Source organism: Tamandua tetradactyla, chromosome 18 (assembly GCF_023851605.1).
Source record: "Tamandua tetradactyla isolate mTamTet1 chromosome 18, mTamTet1.pri, whole genome shotgun sequence".
Taxonomy (NCBI): Eukaryota; Metazoa; Chordata; class Mammalia; order Pilosa; family Myrmecophagidae; genus Tamandua; species Tamandua tetradactyla.
Genome location: NC_135344.1, coordinates 77,155,913 through 77,177,225, shown reverse-complemented (window position 1 = coordinate 77,177,225; position 21,313 = coordinate 77,155,913). Strand labels below are relative to the sequence as shown.

Genomic DNA, 21,313 nt, shown 5'->3' with positions numbered 1-21,313 from the left:
ATATCTAACTTGTACCACCTTTACAAATTTTGTTATTAATGTTAATTGTTTTTAGTAAAGTTCCTTGGGCTTTCCAATATACAAATCATATTGTTGGCAAATAAAAACAACCTGACTGCATCCACTACTTATTCTAATTATTTCACTTTCTTATCTCATTGCTTAGCTAGACCCTCCAAATCCATGTTGAAAAATAGTGGTAACAGCAAACTTTCCTGTCTTATTCTAGTTTTGAACCGAAATGTGTTTAGTATTTTCTTATTTGTATTGTGGCTGCTAGGTTTTGATAGATATCTCTTTGTGTGTTTAGGCAGTTTTCTTTTCCTATTTTAAACTTTTGCAAGGAGAAGTAACCATAAACAAGTTAAAAGACAAGCAATAGATGGGAAGATAAATTTGTGACACATATGACAGAACCTGGATTTTTATCCTAAATATGCAAATAGCACGTACAGATCTATAAGTAAAAGATAACAAGACCAGTAGGAAAAATGAACAAGGATTCGAGCAAGTAATTATCAGGAAAAGAACTCTAAATCCTCTTTAACAGAGAAATGTCAGTTGAAGTAACCATGAGAACCATCAGATTTGCAAACTTAAAATAAGAGCATGTGGTAGATTCATTATTCTTGGGCAAACACTCACTCTCCCTCCCCCCAACCATTAAGTCGGATGCTGCACAAACCACACATCCTGGACTTGGCGTGACTTGCTCTGAGCAAAGGAACATGGACAGACATAGCAGGCGCTCCCCCAAGCAGGAGCTGTGGATGAGCTTGTGTGGTGTTTTAGTTTCCTAGGCTGCTTAAAGCAAAGATCATGCAATGGATTGGTGCAGACAATGGGAATCTTTACCTTTCAGTTTCGAGGCTGAAAAAATGTCCAAATCATCCTCATGGCAATGCTTTCTTCCAGAAGATGCGCTGCTGGCGATCCGTGGCTCCTCTGCCACAAGGCAAGGCACTTGGCAGTCCCTCCTGGTCTCTCTCTTCTCTTCCAGGTTTCTTTGATTTCAGCTTCTTGTGTGCTTTCTGCATCCACTCCATTTTTAAAGCACTCCAGTAATCAGGATTTAGACCCCCCCCCCCCCCGAATACAGTGGGCCACATCTTAACCAAAGTAGCCTCATGGAAAGTCCTACTTACAAATGGGTTCACACCTACAGAAATGGACTGGATTTAAGAACGTGTTTCTCTGGGGTACGCACAGCTCCAAAGCACCGCACATGATTTCATTTGGTCTGTTCTTCCCTTGCCACTTTCCAGGACAAAATCTGCTGCTCTTTCTGCACAGTGCAAAGTGAGTGACCAGGGGAAGGGGACGGAAAGGGGACTCACCCCACCTGGAGCCAGGGCATAGCTGCTGCTGCCAAACCAGAAACAAGGGCTTGCTAGGGCTGGCCCCTGCGACTTGCAGGGAAATCTAATGGGCACAAAGTGTTAGCACCTGTGCTGTCACAGGTGTGTCCTCACACACTGCTGCACAGCGTGGTTTACTGCCACATTCTCCAAAGTTACTTCACAGCAGATGTTAAAATTTTAAATACATACACTCTTTGAGATAGCCATCCCAGTTTTTGGAAATCTTTTCTGCAGAAACAAAAGCATAATATTTTTAGTCGATATGAAAGGATGTTTTTTGCAACATTGTTGTGGCCAAAGCTGGAAACAACCATCAGATGGCTGGATACATAGTGGACAGCCCTGCCAAGAACCGCTATGCAGCTATCTAAGAGTTGATTTATCAGTATCTGTGATCCTGGAGGAATCCCCCTAATGTGAAAAAAAAAATTGTATATGTTTGGCTGAGCAGGGAGAAAAGTGTGAGAGAACTCACACTAGGCTGTGATCGATTGCCTGGTGTAAGGGAGGGGCTATTCCCTCTGGTGTGTGCATATTGTTTCATCATCTCAGGTTTTCAATGTGTACCAATTCTTTTCAGAATTAAAACAAAAAAGTTCCAAAATCATACATCCAAGGTTGGTGAGAGGTATGAGCCTTTCTGCGGGCACTTTGGTCATGCTCATCAAGTGTAGAAGTGATTTTATGCACATACTTTGACCTAGCAAACCAGCTGTTCTGCTGGCTCTGCCTCTGCAAGACGAACTGGCTGCAATCCCCCACTCAGAGCCTCACCTGTCCCCAGCCCCCTGGGCTGCACCTTCACCACCTGCCAGTAGAATGGCCGAGAAGGCAGGAGGGCAAGAAGGCTGTGGCTCCTGGCCAGGTGAGGCAGGATGGGGCATGGGCGAGGAGGGGCAGGCTATTATGGGGAGTAAAATCACAGTGGCATGGGGGTGAAGGAGAGGGGGAGTGCAGGACATCTTCTAGCCCCTTGACCCCATGCCTCAGGGAAAGATGCACCATTGGGGGCCACCAGGCTTGAGATTGGGAGAGACACTGGACCTCCTACGGGAGTGGCTGACCACATGCCCAGATGAGTGTCTGTGGTGGCTCTGGGGTCCTTCTGTCCAGAGCAACTGGCTATGAGAACTTGTTAACAGCAGAGGGTCACCAAGGGGAAGCCGGGACCTGGGCTGGCCCCTCTGCCCCAGGTCAAGCAGCAGCAAAGGCAGGGAGGGTGGGCAGCAGCCTCGGCTCAGACTCAGGAGAACCCGCCGCTGCATCAGGGTCTGCTGGGGGACCCAAGTGCCCGCCAGGCCTCTGGCCACCAGATGATAGAACCGTGTCCTATGAGAAAAGGAACGTCTTCTTCCTTAAACCCTTTCTGCAAGGAGTCATGTTAACTCCTCCCTGGCACCCACTTCCCCACATGGCAGAATAGCAGGGTGGCCTGTGGACAGCGACATAAAAAGAAAGCCAAGGACCCTCGCCGGGCACTGCACAGGGGCCTTCAGGACTGCATGGGAACTCAGGGGCTTCCAGGTGGTCCAGCCCAGCAGAGTGGAGGGTCTGTGGCACTTTATGCATAGAGGGATCAAAAATGAAATATTGCTCACTCCTGACATGTACACTTTAAAGTGGTTGAAAGGGGAAACTGTGAGTTGTATGTTACTACAATAAAAAGGTTTTTAAAAAAACTGAAAATCATTTTTGCAGTTCCCCAGAAAATTGAAAATAGAATTACCATATGACCCAGCAATCGCCTGTCTTGGTATGTACCCAGAGGAATTGAAGGCAGGGACTTGAAAGATATTTGCATATGAGTGTTCATGGTGGCATTACTCGCAAAAGGCAAAAGGTAGAAGCAACCCCCAGTGTCCATCAACAGATGAATGGATGAACAAAGAGTGGTACACCCATACAATGGAGTTTAAAAAATGCAAGTAAGCCCTTGGCCTACAAGAGGTAGGACTGGGAGCAGGTCAAAGATGAGAGATGAGAGACAAACGGCCCGCTGTAAAGACAGGCACAAAAGGAGCTGCAGGTATGGGTGACACATCAACCCCTCCCCTCCCCACAGCAGCCCTGTGCAGCCAAGGTGTCCAGCAGCTAAGGACATATCTGCAGCATAACTGAGAGTCCTTCCCAGTTACAAGGAGGGAGAAAGAGAGAAGCTGAAAAAAGCTTTGCATTTCCAGAGATTACATCCTTCCCATTGAATTCAAGTAGAATTCATTTTAGTGACCACTCTGCTTGAATATTGTCACTACTGACTATGAGTGATTCAGTTTCCACATGTGTGCGTTAAACCCTGCTTTTATACACAAGGAGCACCTATGGTAGAAGCTGCGTGTTGTGTGTGAACACATTTTAGTTCATTGAGCTTTAAAACTGGACTCTGAGGATCTCGAGGTCTTAAAAATGGCTGTTGGCTTCGAAGAAGACACCTTCTAAGAAGATATTGCAGGTACTTAACTGACGTGAATGTTCTATAAATTTACTTGGAGGAGGGCAATTTAAAATAATCTATGTGTATTCAAAAGGGGGAAATTTAATTGGTAATATGTTTTATTATTTGCACAAAATAAGGAATGACTTAGTGCAATTAGATATAAATGAGAAACATCAGTATAAACTCACAGTTGAAAAAGGACTCAATGCCGTCACTGGCAGGAGGGACTCGGCAACCAGTCCTTCCCAGAACACCTGCCTGTGTCCTTCCTCCAGACTAAGCAGAGGCCAGACTCTGGTCTCTAATACTCTGCTCACAAATGGAGCTCCAGCATCCTTGGAAAATCACTAATTCCATGTTCAGGGCAGGAAAAAAGCAACTTGGGCCCAGGAGATATTATGGTTGCCAGAGAATGCTTTAAAAAGTATTTGAGATATATAGCTAAATAAAGCAAGGAGCCCTCACGGGTCAAACATTTTTTGAGTAGTGAGAAAAGAACCTATTAAAATCATCTCATCTGGAGCACACTGGAGCTGTAAATGAACATAAGAACATAATAAATCTAAAGGAAAGGAGTTTTGTTTTTGTAAAATGCTCTAGTATGATCCATCCAAATTCTGTGAGGTTTACACTCAAGTCCTGATCAACACCTAAGTTGACAGTCACAAATAACATGCAAGAATTAAAGAGATAAAATTATAGAGAGGAGTCAAGATGGTGGCTTAGCAAGGTGTGGGATTTAGTTCGTCCTCCAGAACACCTATGAAATAACCAGGAACAGTACAGAACAGCTCCTGGGGCCACGTCAGTGACCAGACACACAGTGTACCCCAGTCTGGACCAGCTGGACTGGCTGCGAGCCCCCCGCCCAGAACCCAGAGAGAGTCTGCCAAAGTTAAAGGTACTGTATCACCTTATGCTGGTGGGACCTGCAGGCAGACAAGTGCCACATACTGGGCAGGATAAGAAAAACAGAGTCCAGAGACTTCACAGGAAAGGTTTTCAACCTGCTGGGTCTCACTTTCAGGGAAAACTGATGCAGGTGACTCTTTCCTCCTGACAGGAGGCCAGTTTGTCTAGGAAAATCCAGCTGGGGTCTATAATACCTAAGTAGACCCTCCTAAGGGTGGGAGAGGAAAAGGCACCACACAAGCAGGGCAAGAAACAAGAAAGCAAGAACTGAAAAATTCTCCTCTGTTAAACAAAGCCTAAGTTAGTCGTCCAGAAAAAGCTGAATGGAATGTCAAAGAACAGACAGACAACTAATTCATCCAACAAGAAAACTCTAGATAAAAGAAGTGAAAACAATCTCCAGAATAAAGTAGTTAAGGTAATTAAATGCCTAGACACCAGCAAAAAAATAACAAATCACACTAGGAAAATTGAAGATATGGCCCAGTCAAAGGAACAAACCAACAATTCAAATGAGATACAGGAGTTGAAGCAATTAATTCAGAATGTACGAACAGACATGGAAAACCTCATCAAAAATCAAATCAATGAATTGAAGGAGGATATAAAGAAGTCAAAGAATGAACAAAAAGAAGAAATTGAAAGTCTGAAAAGACAAATCACAGAACTTATGGGAATGAAAGGTACAGCAGAAGAGATGAACAAAACAATGGAAACCTACAATGTTAGATTTCAAGAGGCAGAAAACAGGATTAGTGAACTGAAGGATGAAACATCTGAAATCCAACAAGCAAAAGAAAATATAGGGAAAAAATGGAAAAATATGAGCAGGAACTCAGGGAACTGAATGACAATATGAAACACATGAATATACATGTTTTTGGTGTCCCAGAAAGAAAAGAGAAGGGAAAAGGAGGAGAAAAACTAATGGATGAAATTATCACTGAAAATTTCCCAACTCTTATGAAAGACTTAAAATTACAGATCCAAGAAGTGCAGCGTACCCCAAAGAGAAAAGATCCAAATAGACGTACTCCAAGACACTTACTAATCAGAATGTAAGATGTCAAAGAGAAAGAGAGACTCTTGAAAGCAGCAAGAGAAAGACAGAATCTTGAAAGCAGCAAGCAAAAAGCAATCCATCACATACAAAGGAAGCCCAATAAGACTATGCATAGATTTCTCAGCAGAAAGCATGGAGGTGAGAAGACAGTGGGATGATATATTTAAATTACTAAAAGAGAAAAACTGCCAACCAAGAATTCTATATCCAGCAAAATTGTCCTTCAAAAACAAGGGAGAAATTAAAACATTTTCAGACAAAAAAATCACTGAGAGAATTTGTGACCAAGAGACCGGCTCTGCAAGAAATACTAAAAGGAGCACTCGAGACAGATATGAAAAGACAGAAGAAATAAGTGTGGAGAAGAGTGTAGAAAGGAAGACTATCAGTAAAGGTAAAAAGAAGAAAAATTAGATATGGCATATAAAATCCAAAAGGCAAAATGGTAGAAGAAAGTACCACCCATACAGTAATAACACTAAATTTTAATGGATTAAACTCCCCAATCAAAAGACATAGACTGGCAGAATGGATTAAAAAACAAGACCCATCTATATGATGTCTACAGAAAACACATCTTAGACCCAAGGATAAACATAGGTTGAAAGTGCAAGGTTGGGAAAAGATATTTCATGCAAATAACAATCAGAAAAGAGCAAGAGTAGCTATACTAATATCCAACAAATTAGACTTCAAATGTAAAACAGACAAAGAAGGACACTATGCATTAATAAAAGGAAAAATCCAACAAGAAGACATAACAATCATAAATATTTCTGCACTGAGCCAGAATGCTCCAAAATACATGAGACAAACACTGAAAACATTGAAAAGAGAAATAGGAACATCTACCGTAATAGTTGGAGAGTTCAATTCCACACTCTCATCAAGGGACAGAACATCTAGACAGAGGATCAATAAAGAAATAGAGAATTTGAATAATACAATAAATAAGCTAGACTTAATAGGCATTTATAGAACATTACACCCCACAACGGCAGGATACACCTTTTTCTCAAGTGCTCATGGATCATTCGCAAGGATAGACCATATGCTGGGTCACAAAGCAAGTCTCAATAAATTAAAAAAGATTCGAATCATACAAAACACTTTCTCATATCATAAAGGAATGAAGTTGGAAATCAATAATAGGCAAAGTGCCAGAAAATTCACAAATATGTGGAGGCTCAACAACACACTCTTAAACAACAAGTGGGTCAAGGAAGAAATTACAAGAGAAATCAGTAAATATTTTTAGGCAAATGAAAATGAAAACACAACATATCAAAACTGATGGGATGCAGCAAAGGCAGTGCTAAGAGGGAAATTTATTGCCTTAAATGCCTATATCAAAAAAGAAGAAAGGGCAAAAACCAAAGAATTAACTGTCCACTTGGAAGAAGTAGAGAAAGAACAGCAAACTAAACCCAAAGAAAGCAAAAGGAAAGAAATAATGAAGATTAGAGCAGAAATAAATGAAATTGAGAACATGAAAACAATTGAGAAAATCAACAAAACCAGAAGCTGGTTTATGAGAAAATAAATAAGATTGATGGACCCTTAGCAAGATTGACAAAAAGAAGAAGAGAGAGGATGCAAATAAATAAGATCAGAAATGGAAGAGGAGACATAACCAATGACCCCACAGAAATAAAGGAAGTAATGACAGGATACTATGAACAACTTTATGCTAATAAATACAACAGTGTAGATGAAATGAACAACTTTCTAGAAAGGCATGAACAACCAACTTTGACTCAAGAAGAAATAGACGACCTCAACAAACCAATCACAAGTAAAGAAATTGAATCAGTCGTTAAGAAGCTCCCCAAAAAGAAAAGTCCAGGACCAGACGGCTTCACATGTGAATTCTACCAAATATCAAGAAAGAATTAGTACCAATCCTGCTCAGATTCATCAAAAAAATTGAAGAGGAAGGAAAGCTACCTAACTCATTCTACAAAGCCAACATCACCCTCATACCAAAGCCAGACAAAGATATTATAAAAAAAAAAGAAAAAAAGAAAACCACAGACCAATCTCTCTAATGAATATAGATGCAAAAATCCTTGATAAAATTTTAGCAAATCGAATCCAGTAACACATTAAAAGAATTATACACCATGACCAAGTAGGATTCATCCCAGGTATGCAAGGATGGTTCAACATAAGAAAATCAATTAATGTAATACACCATATCAACAAATCAAAGCAAAAAAACCACATGATCGTCTCAACTGATGCAGAAAAAGCATTTGACAAAATTCAACATCCTTTCTTGTTGAAAACACTTCAAAGGATAGGAATAGAAGGAAACTTCCTTAAAATGATAAAGGGAATATATGAAAAACCCACAGCTAACATCATCCTCAATGGGGAAAAACTGAGAACTTTCCCCCTAAGATCAGGGACAAGACAAGGATGTCCACTATCACCATTGTTATTCAACATTGTGTTGGAAGTCCTAGCCAGAGCTATTAGACAAGAAAAAGATGCAGATGATATGATACTATATGCTGAAAACCCCAAAAAATCCACAGCAAAACTACTAGAACTAATAAATGAGTACAGCAAAGTGGCAGGTTACAAGATCAACACTCAAAAATCTGTATTGTTTCTATACACTGGTAATGAACAATCTGAGGGGGAAATCAAGAAAAAAATTCCATTTACAATTGCAACCAAAAGAATAAAATACTTACGAATAAATTTAACTAAAGAGACAAAAGACCTATACAAAGAAAACTACAAGGAATTGCTAAAAGAAATCACAGAAGACCTAAATAGATGGAAGGGAATACCGTGTTCATGGATTGGAAGACAAAATATAGTTCAATTCTACCTAAATTGATTTACAGATTCAATGCAATACCATAAAATCCCAACAACTTACTTTTCAGAAATAGAAAAACCAATAACCAAATTTATCTGGAAGGGCAGGGTGCCATGAATAGCTAAAAGTATCCCGAGAAATAAAAATGAAGTTGAAAGTCTCACGCTACCTAACTTTAAGGCATATTATGAAGCTACAGTGATCAAAACAGCATGGTACTGGCATAAAGATGGATATACTGACCAATGGAATAGAATAGAGTGCTCAGATATAGACCCTCTCATCTACAGACAATTGATCTTTGGTAAGGCAGTCAAGCCAACTCACCTGGGACAGAACAGTCTCCTCAATAAATGGTGCCTAGAGAACTGGATATCCATATGCAAAAGAATGAAAGAGGATCCATATCTCACACCCTATACAAAAATTAACTCAAAATGGATCAAAGACCTAAACATTAGATGTAAGACCATAAAACTGTTAGGAGAAAATGTAGGGAAATATCTTATAAATCTTATACTAGGAGGCGGTTTCCTAGACCTTACACCTAAAGCAAGAGCACTGAAGAAAGAAAGAAAGAAATGGGAACTCCTCAAAATTAAACACTTTTGTGCCTCAAAGAACTTTGTCAAGGACTTCCGGAGAAGATGGCGGCTTAGTAAGACACGCGGATCTTAGTTTCTTCCCCAGGACAGCTACTAGGGGAGTAGAAACGATACAGAAAGCGCCCAAAGCCACAACAGAAAAAAAAAAAAAAGACAGCGTACCCCATCCTGGAGCGGCTGGCTGGCTGAGAGAAGCAGCTCGGGTGAGATCACCGAGGCGCGTGGGCCTCACCAGGCGGGGCGGCAAGCGGCCGGAGTCACTCCCTTCCCCCTTCCCGGGTCGGCTGGGAGAATTGGAGAGGCGGTCCCCTGAAACCACGGCAGCTGGCGCCCACACCACGCGCAGCCCCCCGGACCAACTGAGAGAATTGGATCGGAAATCCCCAGGCCCCGGAGAACGGTGACGGGTGGGGGAGGCCCCTTCCAAACCCGTGACTCCCTGGGAACGTGCACTCTCCCAGGCGGGCCGCTGCCGCTGGCGCCCTCCCTCCACGCTTGTCGCCCCGGGCCGGCTAGGAAATTCGGATGGGCTCTTTCCTGGGCTGCAGCGGCCAGCAACCCTCCCTGCGTTCGGACCCCGGGCCGGCTCAAGCCGCTTCGGCTAGCGAACCTCCCGGACGGCGAGAGTTTTCCAAAGTTAAAGGTCCCACAACACCTTTTATTGGTGGGACCCGCAGACAAACGTGTGCCACGAGCGCCACCTACTGGGCAGGATAAGAAAAACAGAACCCAGAGATTTCACAGAAAAATCTTCCAAACTTTTGGATCCAATACCCAGGGAAATCTGTCTAAATGCGCAGACGCCAACAGAAGATAACGGATCATGCTCAAATAATTGAAAATATGGCCCAGTCAAAGGAACAAACCAATAGTTCAAATGAGATACAGGAGCTGAGACAACTAATGCTGAATATACGAACAGAAATGGAAAACCTCTTCAAAAACGAAATCGATAAATTGAGGGAGGACATGAAGAAGACATGGGCTGAACATAAAGAAGAAATAGAAAAACTGAAAAAACAAATCACAGAACTTATGGAAGTGAAGGACAAAGTAGAAAAGATAGAAAAAACAATGGATACCTACAATGATAGATTCAAAGAGACAGAAGATAGAATTAGTGATTTGGAGGATGGAACATCTGAATTCCAAAAAGAAACAGAAACTATCCGGAAAAGAATGGAAAAATTTGAACAGGGGATCAGGGAACTCAAGGACAATATGAACCGCACAAATATACGTGTTGTGGGTGTCCCAGAAGGAGAAGAGAAGGGAAAAGGAGGAGAAAAACTAATGGAAGAAATTTTCACTGAAAATTTCCCAACTCTTATGAAACAACTAAAATTACAGATCCAAGAAGTGCAGTGCACCCCAAAGAGATTAGACCCAAATAGGCGTTCTCCAAGACACTTACTAGTTAGAATGTCAGAGGTCAAAGAGAAAGAGAGGATCCTGAAAGCAGCAAGAGAAAAACAATCCATCACATACAAGGGAAACCCAATAAGACTATGTGTAGATTTCTCAGCAGAAACCATGGAGGCTAGAAGACAGTGGGATGATATATTTAAATTACTAAAAGAGAAAAACTGCCAACCAAGACTCCTATATCCAGCAAAATTGTCCTTCAAAAATGAGGGAGAAATTAAAACATTCTCAGACAAAAAGTCACTGAGAGAATTTGTGACCAAGAGACCAGCTCTGCAAGAAATACTAAAGGGAGCACTAGAGTCAGAACTGAAAAGACAGAAGAGAGAAGAGTGTAGAGAGAAGGAAAGTCAGATATGATATATATAATAGAAAAGGCAAAATGGCAGAGGAAAATATTATCCAAACAGTAATAACACTAAATGTTAATGGACTGAATTCCCCAATCAAAAGACATAGAATGGCAGAATGGATTAAAAAACAGGATCCTTCTATATGCTGTCTACAGGAAACACATCTTAGACCCAAAGATAAACATAGGTTGAAAGTGAAAGGTTGGGAAAAGATATTTCATGCAAATAACAACCAGAAAATAGCAGGAGTGGATATACTAATATCCAACAAGTTAGACTTCAAATGTAAAACAGTTAAAAGAGACAAAGAAGGACACTATATACTAATAAAAGGAACAATTAAACAAGAAGACATAACAATCATAAATATTTACGCACCGAACCAGAATGCCCCAAAATATGTGAGGAATACACTGCAAACACTGAAAAGGGAAATAGACACAAATACCATAATAGTTGGAGATTTCAATTCCCCACTCTCATCAATGGACAGAACATCTAGACAGAGGATCAATAAAGAAATAGAGAATCTGAATATTACCATAAATAAGCTAGACTTAACAGACATTTATAGGACATTACATCCCACAACAGCAGGATATACCTTTTTCTCAAGTGCTCATGGATCATTCTCAAAGATAGACCATATGCTGGGTCACAAAGCAAGTCTCAACAAATTTAAAAAGATTGAAATCATACACAACACTTTCTCGGATCATAAAGGAATGAAGTTGGAAATCAATAATAGGCGGAGTGCCAGAAAATTCACAAATACATGGAGGCTCAACAACACACTCTTAAACAACGAGTGGGTCAAAGAAGAAATTGCAAGAGAAATTAGTAAATACCTCGAGGCGAATGAAAATGAAAACACAACATATCAAAACTTATGGGATGCAGCAAAGGCAGTGCTAAGAGGGAAATTTATTGCCCTAAATGCCTATATCAGAAAAGAAGAAAAGGCAAAAATGCAGGAATTAACTGTCCACTTGGAAGAACTGGAGAAAGAACAGCAAACTAATCCCAAAGCAAGCAAAAGGAAAGAAATAACAAAGATCAGAGCAGAAATAAATGAAATTGAAAATATGAAAACAGTAGAGAAAATCAATAAGACCAGAAGTTGGTTCTATGAGAAAATCAATAAGATTGATGGGCCCTTATCAAGACTGACAAAAAGAAGAAGAGAGAGGATGCAAATAAATAAGATCAGAAATGGAAGAGGAGACATAACTACTGACCTCACAGAAATAAAGGAGGTAATAACAGGATACTATGAACAACTTTACGCTAATAAATACAACAATTCAGATGAAATGGACGGGTTCCTGGAAAGACATGAACAACCAACTTTGACTCAAGAAGACATAGATGACCTCAACAAACCAATCACAAGTAAAGAAATTGAATTAGTCATTCAAAAGCTTCCTAAAAAGAAAAGTCCAGGACCAGATGGCTTCACATGTGAATTCTACCAAACGTTCCAGAAAGAATTAGTACCAATTCTCCTCAAACTCTTCAAAAAAATCGAAGTGGAGGGAAAACTGCCTAATTCATTCTATGAAGCCAACATCACCCTCATACCAAAACCAGGCAAAGATATTACAAAAAAAGAAAACTACAGACCAATCTCTCTAATGAATATAGATGCAAAAATCCTCAATAAAATTCTAGCAAATCGTATCCAACAACACATTAAAAGAATTATACATCATGACCAAGTAGGATTCATCCCAGGTATGCAAGGATGGTTCAACATAAGAAAATCAATTAATGTAATACACCATATCAACAAATCAAAGCAGAAAAATCACATGATCATCTCAATTGATGCAGAGAAGGCATTTGACAAGATTCAACATCCTTTCCTGTTGAAAACACTTCAAAAGATAGGAATACAAGGGAACTTCCTTAAAATGATAGAGGGAATATATGAAAAACCCACAGCTAATATCATCCTCAATGGGGAAAAATTGAAAACTTTCCCCCTAAGATCAGGAACAAGACAAGGATGTCCATTATCACCACTATTATTCAACATTGTGTTGGAGGTTCTAGCCAGAGCAATTAGACAAGAAAAAGAAATACAAGGCATCAAAATTGGAAAGGAAGAAGTAAAACTATCACTGTTTGCAGACGATATGATACTATACGTCGAAAACCTGGAAAAATCCACAACAAAACTACTAGAGCTAATAAATGAGTACAGCAAAGTAGCAGGTTACAAGATCAACATTCAAAAATCTGTAGCATTTCTATACACTAGTAATGAACAAGCTGAGGGGGAAATCAAGAAACGAATCCCATTTACAATGGCAACTAAAAGAATAAAATACCTAGGAATAAATTTAACTAAAGAGACAAAAAACCTATATAAAGAAAACTACAAAAAACTGCTAAAAGAAATCACAGAAGACCTAAATAGATGGAAGGGCATACTGTGTTCATGGATTGGAAGACTAAATATAGTAAAGATGTCAATCCTACCTAAATTGATTTACAGATTCAATGCAATACCAATCAAAATCCCAACAACTTATTTTTCAGAAATCGAAAAACCAATAAGCAAATTTATCTGGAAGGGCAGGGTGCCCCGAATTGCTAAAAACATCTTGAGGGAAAAAAACGAAGCTGGAGGTCTCGCGCTGCCTGACTTTAAGGCATATTATGAAGCCACAGTGGTCAAAACAGCATGGTATTGGCATAAAGATAGATATATCGACCAATGGAATCGAATAGAGTGCTCAGATATAGACCCTCTCATCTATGGACATTTGATCTTTGATAAGGCAGTCAAGCCAACTCACCTGGGACAGAGCAGTCTCTTCAATAAATGGTGCCTAGAGAACTGGATATCCATATGCAAAAGAATGAAAGAAGACCCATCTCTCACACCCTATACAAAAGTTAACTCAAAATGGATCAAAGATCTAAACATTAGGTCTAAGACCATAAAACAGTTAGAGGAAAATGTAGGGAGATATCTTATGGATCTTACAACTGGAGGCGGTTTTATGGCCCTTAAACCTAAAGCAAGAGCACTGAAGAAGGAAATAAATAAATGGGAACTCCTCAAAATTAAACACTTTTGTGCATCAAAGAACTTCATCAAGAAAGTAGAAAGACAGTCTACACAATGGGAGACAATATTTGGAAATGATATATCAGATAAAGGTCTAGTATCCAGAATTTATAAAGAGATTGTTCATCTCAACAACAAAAAGACAGCCAACCCAATTACAAAATGGGAAAAAGACTTGAACAGACACCTATCAGAAGAGGAAATACAAATGGCCAAAAGGCACATGAAGAGATGCTCAGTGTCCCTGGCCATTAGAGAAATGCAAATCAAAACCACAATGAGATATCATCTCACACCCACCAGAATGGCCATTATCAACAAAACAGAAAATGACAAGTGCTGGAGAGGATGCGGAGAAAGAGGCACACTTATCCACTGTTGGTGGGAATGTCAAATGGTGCAACCACTGTGGAAGGCAGTTTGGCGGTTCCTCAAAAAGCTGAATATAGAATTGCCATATGACCCAGCAATACCATTGCTGGGAATATACTCAAAGGACTTAAGGGCAAAGACACAAACGGACATTTGCACACCAATGTTTATAGCAGTGTTATTTACAATTGCAAAGAGATGGAAACAGCCGAAATCTCCATCAACAAAGAGTGGCTAAACAAACTGTGGTATATAATACGATGGAATACTATGCAGCTTTAAGACAGGATAAACTTATGAAGCATGTAATAACATGGATGGACCTAGAGAACATTATGCTGAGTGAGTCTAGCCAAAAACTAAAGGACAAATACTGTATGGTCCCACTGATGTGAACAGACATTCGAGAATAAATTTGGAATATGTCCTTGATATCAGAGTCCAGCAGGAGGTAGAAACAGGGTAAGATAATGGCCAATTGGAGTTGAAGGGATACAGACGGTGTAACAGGACTAGATACAAAAACTCAAAAATGGACAGCACAATAATACCTAATTGTAAAGTAATCATGTTAAAACACTGAATGAAGCTGCATCTGAGCTATAGGTTTTTGTTTTGTTTTGTTTTGATTTTACTATTATTACTTTTATTTTTTTCTCTATATTAACATTCTATATCTTTTTCGGTTATGTTGCTAGTTCTTCTAAACCAATGCAAATGTACTAAGAAATGATGATCATGCATCTATGTGATGATGTTAAGAATTAATGATTGCATATGTAGAATGGTATGATCTCTAAATGTTGGGTTAATTTCTTTTCTTCCGTTAATTAAAAAAAAAAAAAGAGAACGGGTAATTGGAGCTGAAGGGATACAGACTGTACAACGGGACTGGATATAAAAACTCAGAAATGGACAGCACAATACTACCCAATTGTAATGCAATTATGTTAAAACCCTGAATGAAGCTGCATGTGAGGTATAGGTTTTTTTTTTCTTTCTATTATTGTTTTAATTCTTATTCTGTTGTCTTTTTATTTCTTTTTCTAAATCGATGCAAATGTACTAAGAAATGATGAATATGCAACTATGTGATGTTATTAAGAATTACTGATTGAACATGTAGATTGGAATGATTTCTAATTGTTTTGTTAATTGTTTTTTTAATTAATAAAAAAAAAAAGAACTTTGTCAAGAAAGTACAAAGACACTCGACACAATGGGAAACAATATTTGGAAACGACATATCAGATAAAGGTCTAGTATCCAGAATTTATAAAGAGATTGTTCAACTCAGCAACAAAAAGACAGCCAACCAAATTACAAAATGGGAAAAAGACTTGAACAGACACTTCTCAGAGTAGGAAATACAAATGGTCAAAAGGCACATGAAGAGATGCTCAATGTCCCTGGCTATTAAAGAAATGCAAATCAAAACCACAATGAGATATCATCTCACACCCACCAGAATGACCATTATCAATAAAACAGAAAATGACAAGTGCTGGAGAGGATGTGGAGAAAGAGGCACACTTATCCACTGTTGGTGGGAATGTCAAATGTTACAACCACTGTGGAAGGCAGTTTGGCGGTTCCTCAAAAAGCTAAATATAGAATTGTCATATGACTGGTAATACCATTGCTAGGAATCTACTCAGAGGATATGAGGGCAAGGACACAAATGGATATTTGCACACCAATGTTTATAGCAGCATTATTTACAATTTCAAAGAGGTGGAAACAGCCAAAATGTCCATCAACAGACGAGTGGCTAAACAAACTGTGGTATATACATACGATGGAATATTATGTAGCCATAAGACAGAATAAATTTATGAAGTATGTAACAACATGGATGGACCTTAAGGACATTATGCTAAGTGAGATTAGCCAAAAGCAAAAGTACAAATACTGTATGGTCTCACTGATATGAACTGACATTAGTGAATAAACTTGGAGAATTTCATTGGTAACAGAGACCATCAGGAGGTAGAAATAGGGTAAGATATTGGGTAATTGGAGCTGAAGGGATACAGATTGTGCAACAGGACTGAATGTAGAAAAACTCAGAAATGGACAGCACAATACTACCTAACTGTAATAAAATTATGTTAAAACACTGAAGCTGAATGTGAGAATGATAGAGGGAGGAGGGCTGGGGGCACAAGTGAAATCAGAAAGAAAGATAGATGATAAAGACTGAGATGGTTTAATCTAGGAATGCCTAGAGAGCATAATGATAGTGACTAAATGTACAAGTTAAAAAATGTTTTTTCATGAGGAAGAACAAAGGAATGTCATCACTGCAGGGTGCTGAAAATAGATGGTAATTAATATTTTAAAATTTCAACTTATGTGTGAGAGTAAAGCAAAAAAATGTTTATTTGGTACAAAATTTATATTTTGACTAGTGCATTTCCTAATATAGCTTATTTAGACAGCTTAAATGAACACCATAAGTACATGGAACCTTGAGTAGGACATGAGATTTTGTTGGTTTGTCCAGAGTGATGCCCCGATGAATCCCAGAGTGATTTGATCAGTGAATAAAAAAGTATTTGCAAAATCCCCTTTGTGGAATGGTGAGAAAGGGGGAAAATTCAACTCCCCCAAGTTGAATTCTTGATATTATTCTCACAAACAGTGCAGACCATCAAAGCTATAGGCTGAGCCCCTAGTCTTGGGGGTTGTTCATATGAAACTTAACCCCACAAAGAATAGATCAAGCCTACTTAAAATTAGGCCTAAGAGTCACCCCCAAGAGAGTCTCTTTTGTTGCTCAGATGTGGCCTTTCTCTCCAGCCAACACAACAAGCAAACTCACCACCCTCCCCCTGTCTACATGGGACACGATTCCCAGGGGTGTGGACCTTCCTGGCAACGTGGGACAGAAATCCTAGAATGAGCTGAGACTCAGCATCAAAGGATTGAGAAAAAACCTAGAATGAGATGGGATGCAACATCAAGGGACTGAGAGGACCTTCTCAATCAAAAGGGGGAAGAGTGAAATGAGACAAAGTGTCAATAGCTGAGAGATTCCAAACAGAGTCGAGAGGTTATCCTGGAGGTTATTCTTATGCATTAAGTAGATATCACCTTGTTATTCAAGATGTAATGGAAAGGCTGGAGGGAACTACCTGAAAATGTAGAGCTGTGTTCCAGTAGCCATGTTTCTTGATGATGATTATATAATGATATAGCTGTCACAATGTGACTGTTTGTGAAAACCTTGTGTCTGATGCTCCTTTTATCTACCTTGTCAACAGAGGAGTAGAACATATGGAATAAAAATAAATGATAGGGGGAACAAATGTTAAAATAAATTTAGTTTGAAATGCTAGTGATCAATGAAAGGGGGTATGGCATGTATTATTTTTATTTCTGTTTTCATTTTATTTCTTTTTCTGAATAGATGCAAATGTTCCAAGAAATGATCATGATGATGAATATGCAACTATGTGATGATATTGTGAATTACTGATTATATATGTAGAACGGAACGATCAAAATAGGAATGTTCACATCTGTTTGGTGTTGGTTTTTTTTTGGTATTTAAAAAAATAAAATAAAATAAATTATATAAAAATATAAATAAATAAAATATATAATTAGAATAAACTTTAAGATGATTAATACTTATATTCTTTGTTAATTTTAAGATAACATGTATTAAAATATATATCTGATACTGAAAGCATGGCACTTTCCGTAGAGGGGCCCACCCGGCCTGACACTACAATGAAGAAAGGTTTCTCTCAGTGTGAAGGTGATTTATTGCAAGTGAACTTTGCAAGGAACTGGAGGACACTTCCAAAAAACCAGTTTAAAGTGGGGATGTGAGTTAGGGTTTTTACAGGTAAAAGAAAGGTAGTAGAGGTAAAAAATAAAGTAACATCCGCACGATGCATTCTTGTCAGGTCAGCAATGATACTGGATCTTTGTGAGGAAGGCATGAGCAATTTCTCATCCTGTGTTGTCTAAAGCATGTCTTGTTGTTCCAGCCTCAGTGATTTAGATATTGCCACGCAAGCTCATACATGCAAGGTTTCCATGACTCTTTTTAAACTTTTGTCTTTTGAGGAAGAAGTCACTGATTCACTGGGCTACAGGGTGTTCTTCATGCTTTTCTGTTATCTTATTCCCACAAGCAGAACTGAGAAGGTCTGGTTAATGTCAGGGGAACTAAGTACACAGAGTAAATTGTTAAGCTCAGCTAGGGCAAGAATATTCTCCAGCTATCAATCCCCTCCTTGTGTTTTACTCTTGCTATTTTGCAAGCATTCTTTATATAAGGAATTTGGGAAAAGGCCTCATTCTTCTGTTTTCTTCCTGCTGAACATGGGCAAAGAAAACTTTTATATTATTTTGGAGGATGCTTTAGATATAAATTTACAAAGACAATATAGGTAACAACGAGACAAGCATACAGCAAGCAACATAAAAACAGTACTTCAGAAAGCTCTTCTCCATTTCATAGGCAAGTTCCTTAGAAAATGAGTTGTTTGCCAAGACCTTTAACAAATTTATTGTCACTTTGTATATTATCTAATATAGAGGAGGTATTATTAAATTTATAGGTACAGCACTGAATATTAATTAATGTGCAATTTCTTCCCTGAGCTGCAGTGGGTATTAAGCTTACAAGTCTATACATGTTATCCCCTCATGGGAGCAGGCCTTAGTGCCAGTTGTGTCTTTTAGGTGGTAACCATATCATTCTGGTGATCATAGCTCCAGGAGAACAGTTGTAGCACAGCATCATTGGTCCCCTGGAAAACAGGACAGTGGGTCCCAGGGTTCTATCAGCCTGTTTCATAGCACCCTCCAGCATTATACAACAAAGCCAGTCTGAAGGCAGTGTCCACTGAAGAGCTAAAGTGACTGGCCTTTTACCGGCAGGCAGAGCTACAGGTGTCCATAGTAGCAAGGTGTTTTCAGTAACAGGAGGTTCTTATCTACTTCTGGAGCATGTCCAGGTGAAGCATCTGATATTTATAAAGTTTTAGGGACCCCAGAAATAGATCTAGCCAATAACTCATATGGGGAAACAATATGCACAGGAGTAGGAGCCTGATTTAAACATGTAAGCACTTCAGTTAAAACAGAGGTTCAATTTCTTTTTCACACTTTAATGAAGAGTGCTACAGCAAGCGTTCTCGTACCTGTCATCGTGTGTAGATATAGGAGGCTCTCACTAAGGCAGACAAGAACACATGGAGTTGCTGAGTTATCGGATGTGTGCCTGCCCCGGGTGAGGGGCTGAGTAATGCTCCCCAAAATGCCCAGATCCTCATGTCCTCAAACTGGGGAGTATGTCTCCTTACATGGGAAAGGAACTCTGCAGAAGTGGTGAAGTCAAGGCATGATTGAGACAGAGAGCGTGTCTTGGATGACGGGCGGGCTAATGGATGTGCACATGTGAGCATGGAACGGAGGGAGGTAGGCACACCCGGTCCTGTGCCAGGTCCCACTTCGGTGAAGACCACCCTCTGCAGAATTGGCACTGGCAGCTCCATTCCCTGCTTCCCTGTGACCACGTGGTGAAGTGGCTCAGGAATGCAAGTTGCTGATGATGTGTGTCACGTTTTTGAAGACATGGACGTTTGGAAGTGCCCTACACCAGAAGAAATCAAGAAAAGAGAGAAGGCTGTCATTTTTGTTTCAGTGCAGACAAAAGTGCATCGTTGTAGAAGAAGGCAAAGAGCTCCTGTTTGGAGATGTAGGGGTAACCGTAACCAATCCTTTCAACCATTTTGTGGGAATGCTCCCTGACAGATCACCACTCTGTATGTGATGCAAGCTCTGAAACCAAGGAATCCAGAAGAGGGGAGTTGAGGTGTATGGGGCAGGGGAGGGGGCACCAGAAGTAGCACCTCTGAAAAGTAATGATCTACTCGTGCTCCAAGGATGGAATCAGAAAGAAATGTCAACGCATAAAACATGAATGTCGAACAGAGAGCCAGAAGACCCCACTGGGCTTGTACTGCTGAAAAGCTAGCTGGATCCATAAATGTGGCTTTTGAGGGAAGCCCTGTGTACATCATCCAGTGTTACAAGTCAAAAGCATGTCATCTTTGTGCTGTATAAGTAAAGCAAATGTATTTAGGCGAGTGTCTCACTGAGGGGATCCTGAAATTAAATTCATTGAGCGGAACACTGAAATTAAATTTCCGTTGGCCTAATGCCTGTTTTGATGAGTTGGCCTGTAAAGATTATGCTAAGCTTAGGATTTTTAATGATGCAATTCACAGAACAGTACAAGGCTGCATGAAAAGAATTACTCTATCTTTAACCTTGGCAGTTCCTTGTCTGTTTGGCTTGGACAGTTGGTCATAATCTGGTTATAATTTTGGTCCAAATTCTTTATTCTTCCTTGAGCTAAACTAATGAAAAATAATTCTCCTCACCACACTTAATAACACTAATACACTAACTACAGTAAGATTGAGACAGGCAGGCTTTAATTCTGCCAAGTATATTTTGAAACTGCATCATAATTGCCTGCACTCACAATGAATGCTGGCCTTGCCAAGCACTGTTTTGAGCTCACAGTGGGAATCCAGGAAGCTGCTCCCTGTGCCTGAGCTCCCCATGTGCCAGCCAGGAGAAGGTCTGGCAGCGTGACCTTACATCTTGGAAGTGGTTGTGTGTCCTCAAGAAAATGTGCAATATCTGGAACAGCTGATCAGCTTATAATGCAAGTTAGGACCCCAGGGTAACATATGTGGTTAATTTGATTGGCATGTGGACAGGCCAGGACACCTGGGGAAGCGTTAACTGCACCTCCTTCAGAAGTTCGCTGCTTCTGGTACAATCAGGCAAAGGGAACTTTTAGTAAAGGTTTACTCTGGAGTCTCAGAGAAATTCTCAATTTCC

The 21,313-nt window shown here is 39.7% G+C and overlaps 1 pseudogene; it reads left to right on the top strand.

Annotated features, from left to right (window-relative positions):
* Window positions 1-20,032: 20,032 nt before the first annotated feature.
* LOC143662461 (destrin pseudogene) lies at window positions 20,033-20,524 on the top strand (annotated as a pseudogene).
* Window positions 20,525-21,313: the final 789 nt, after the last annotated feature.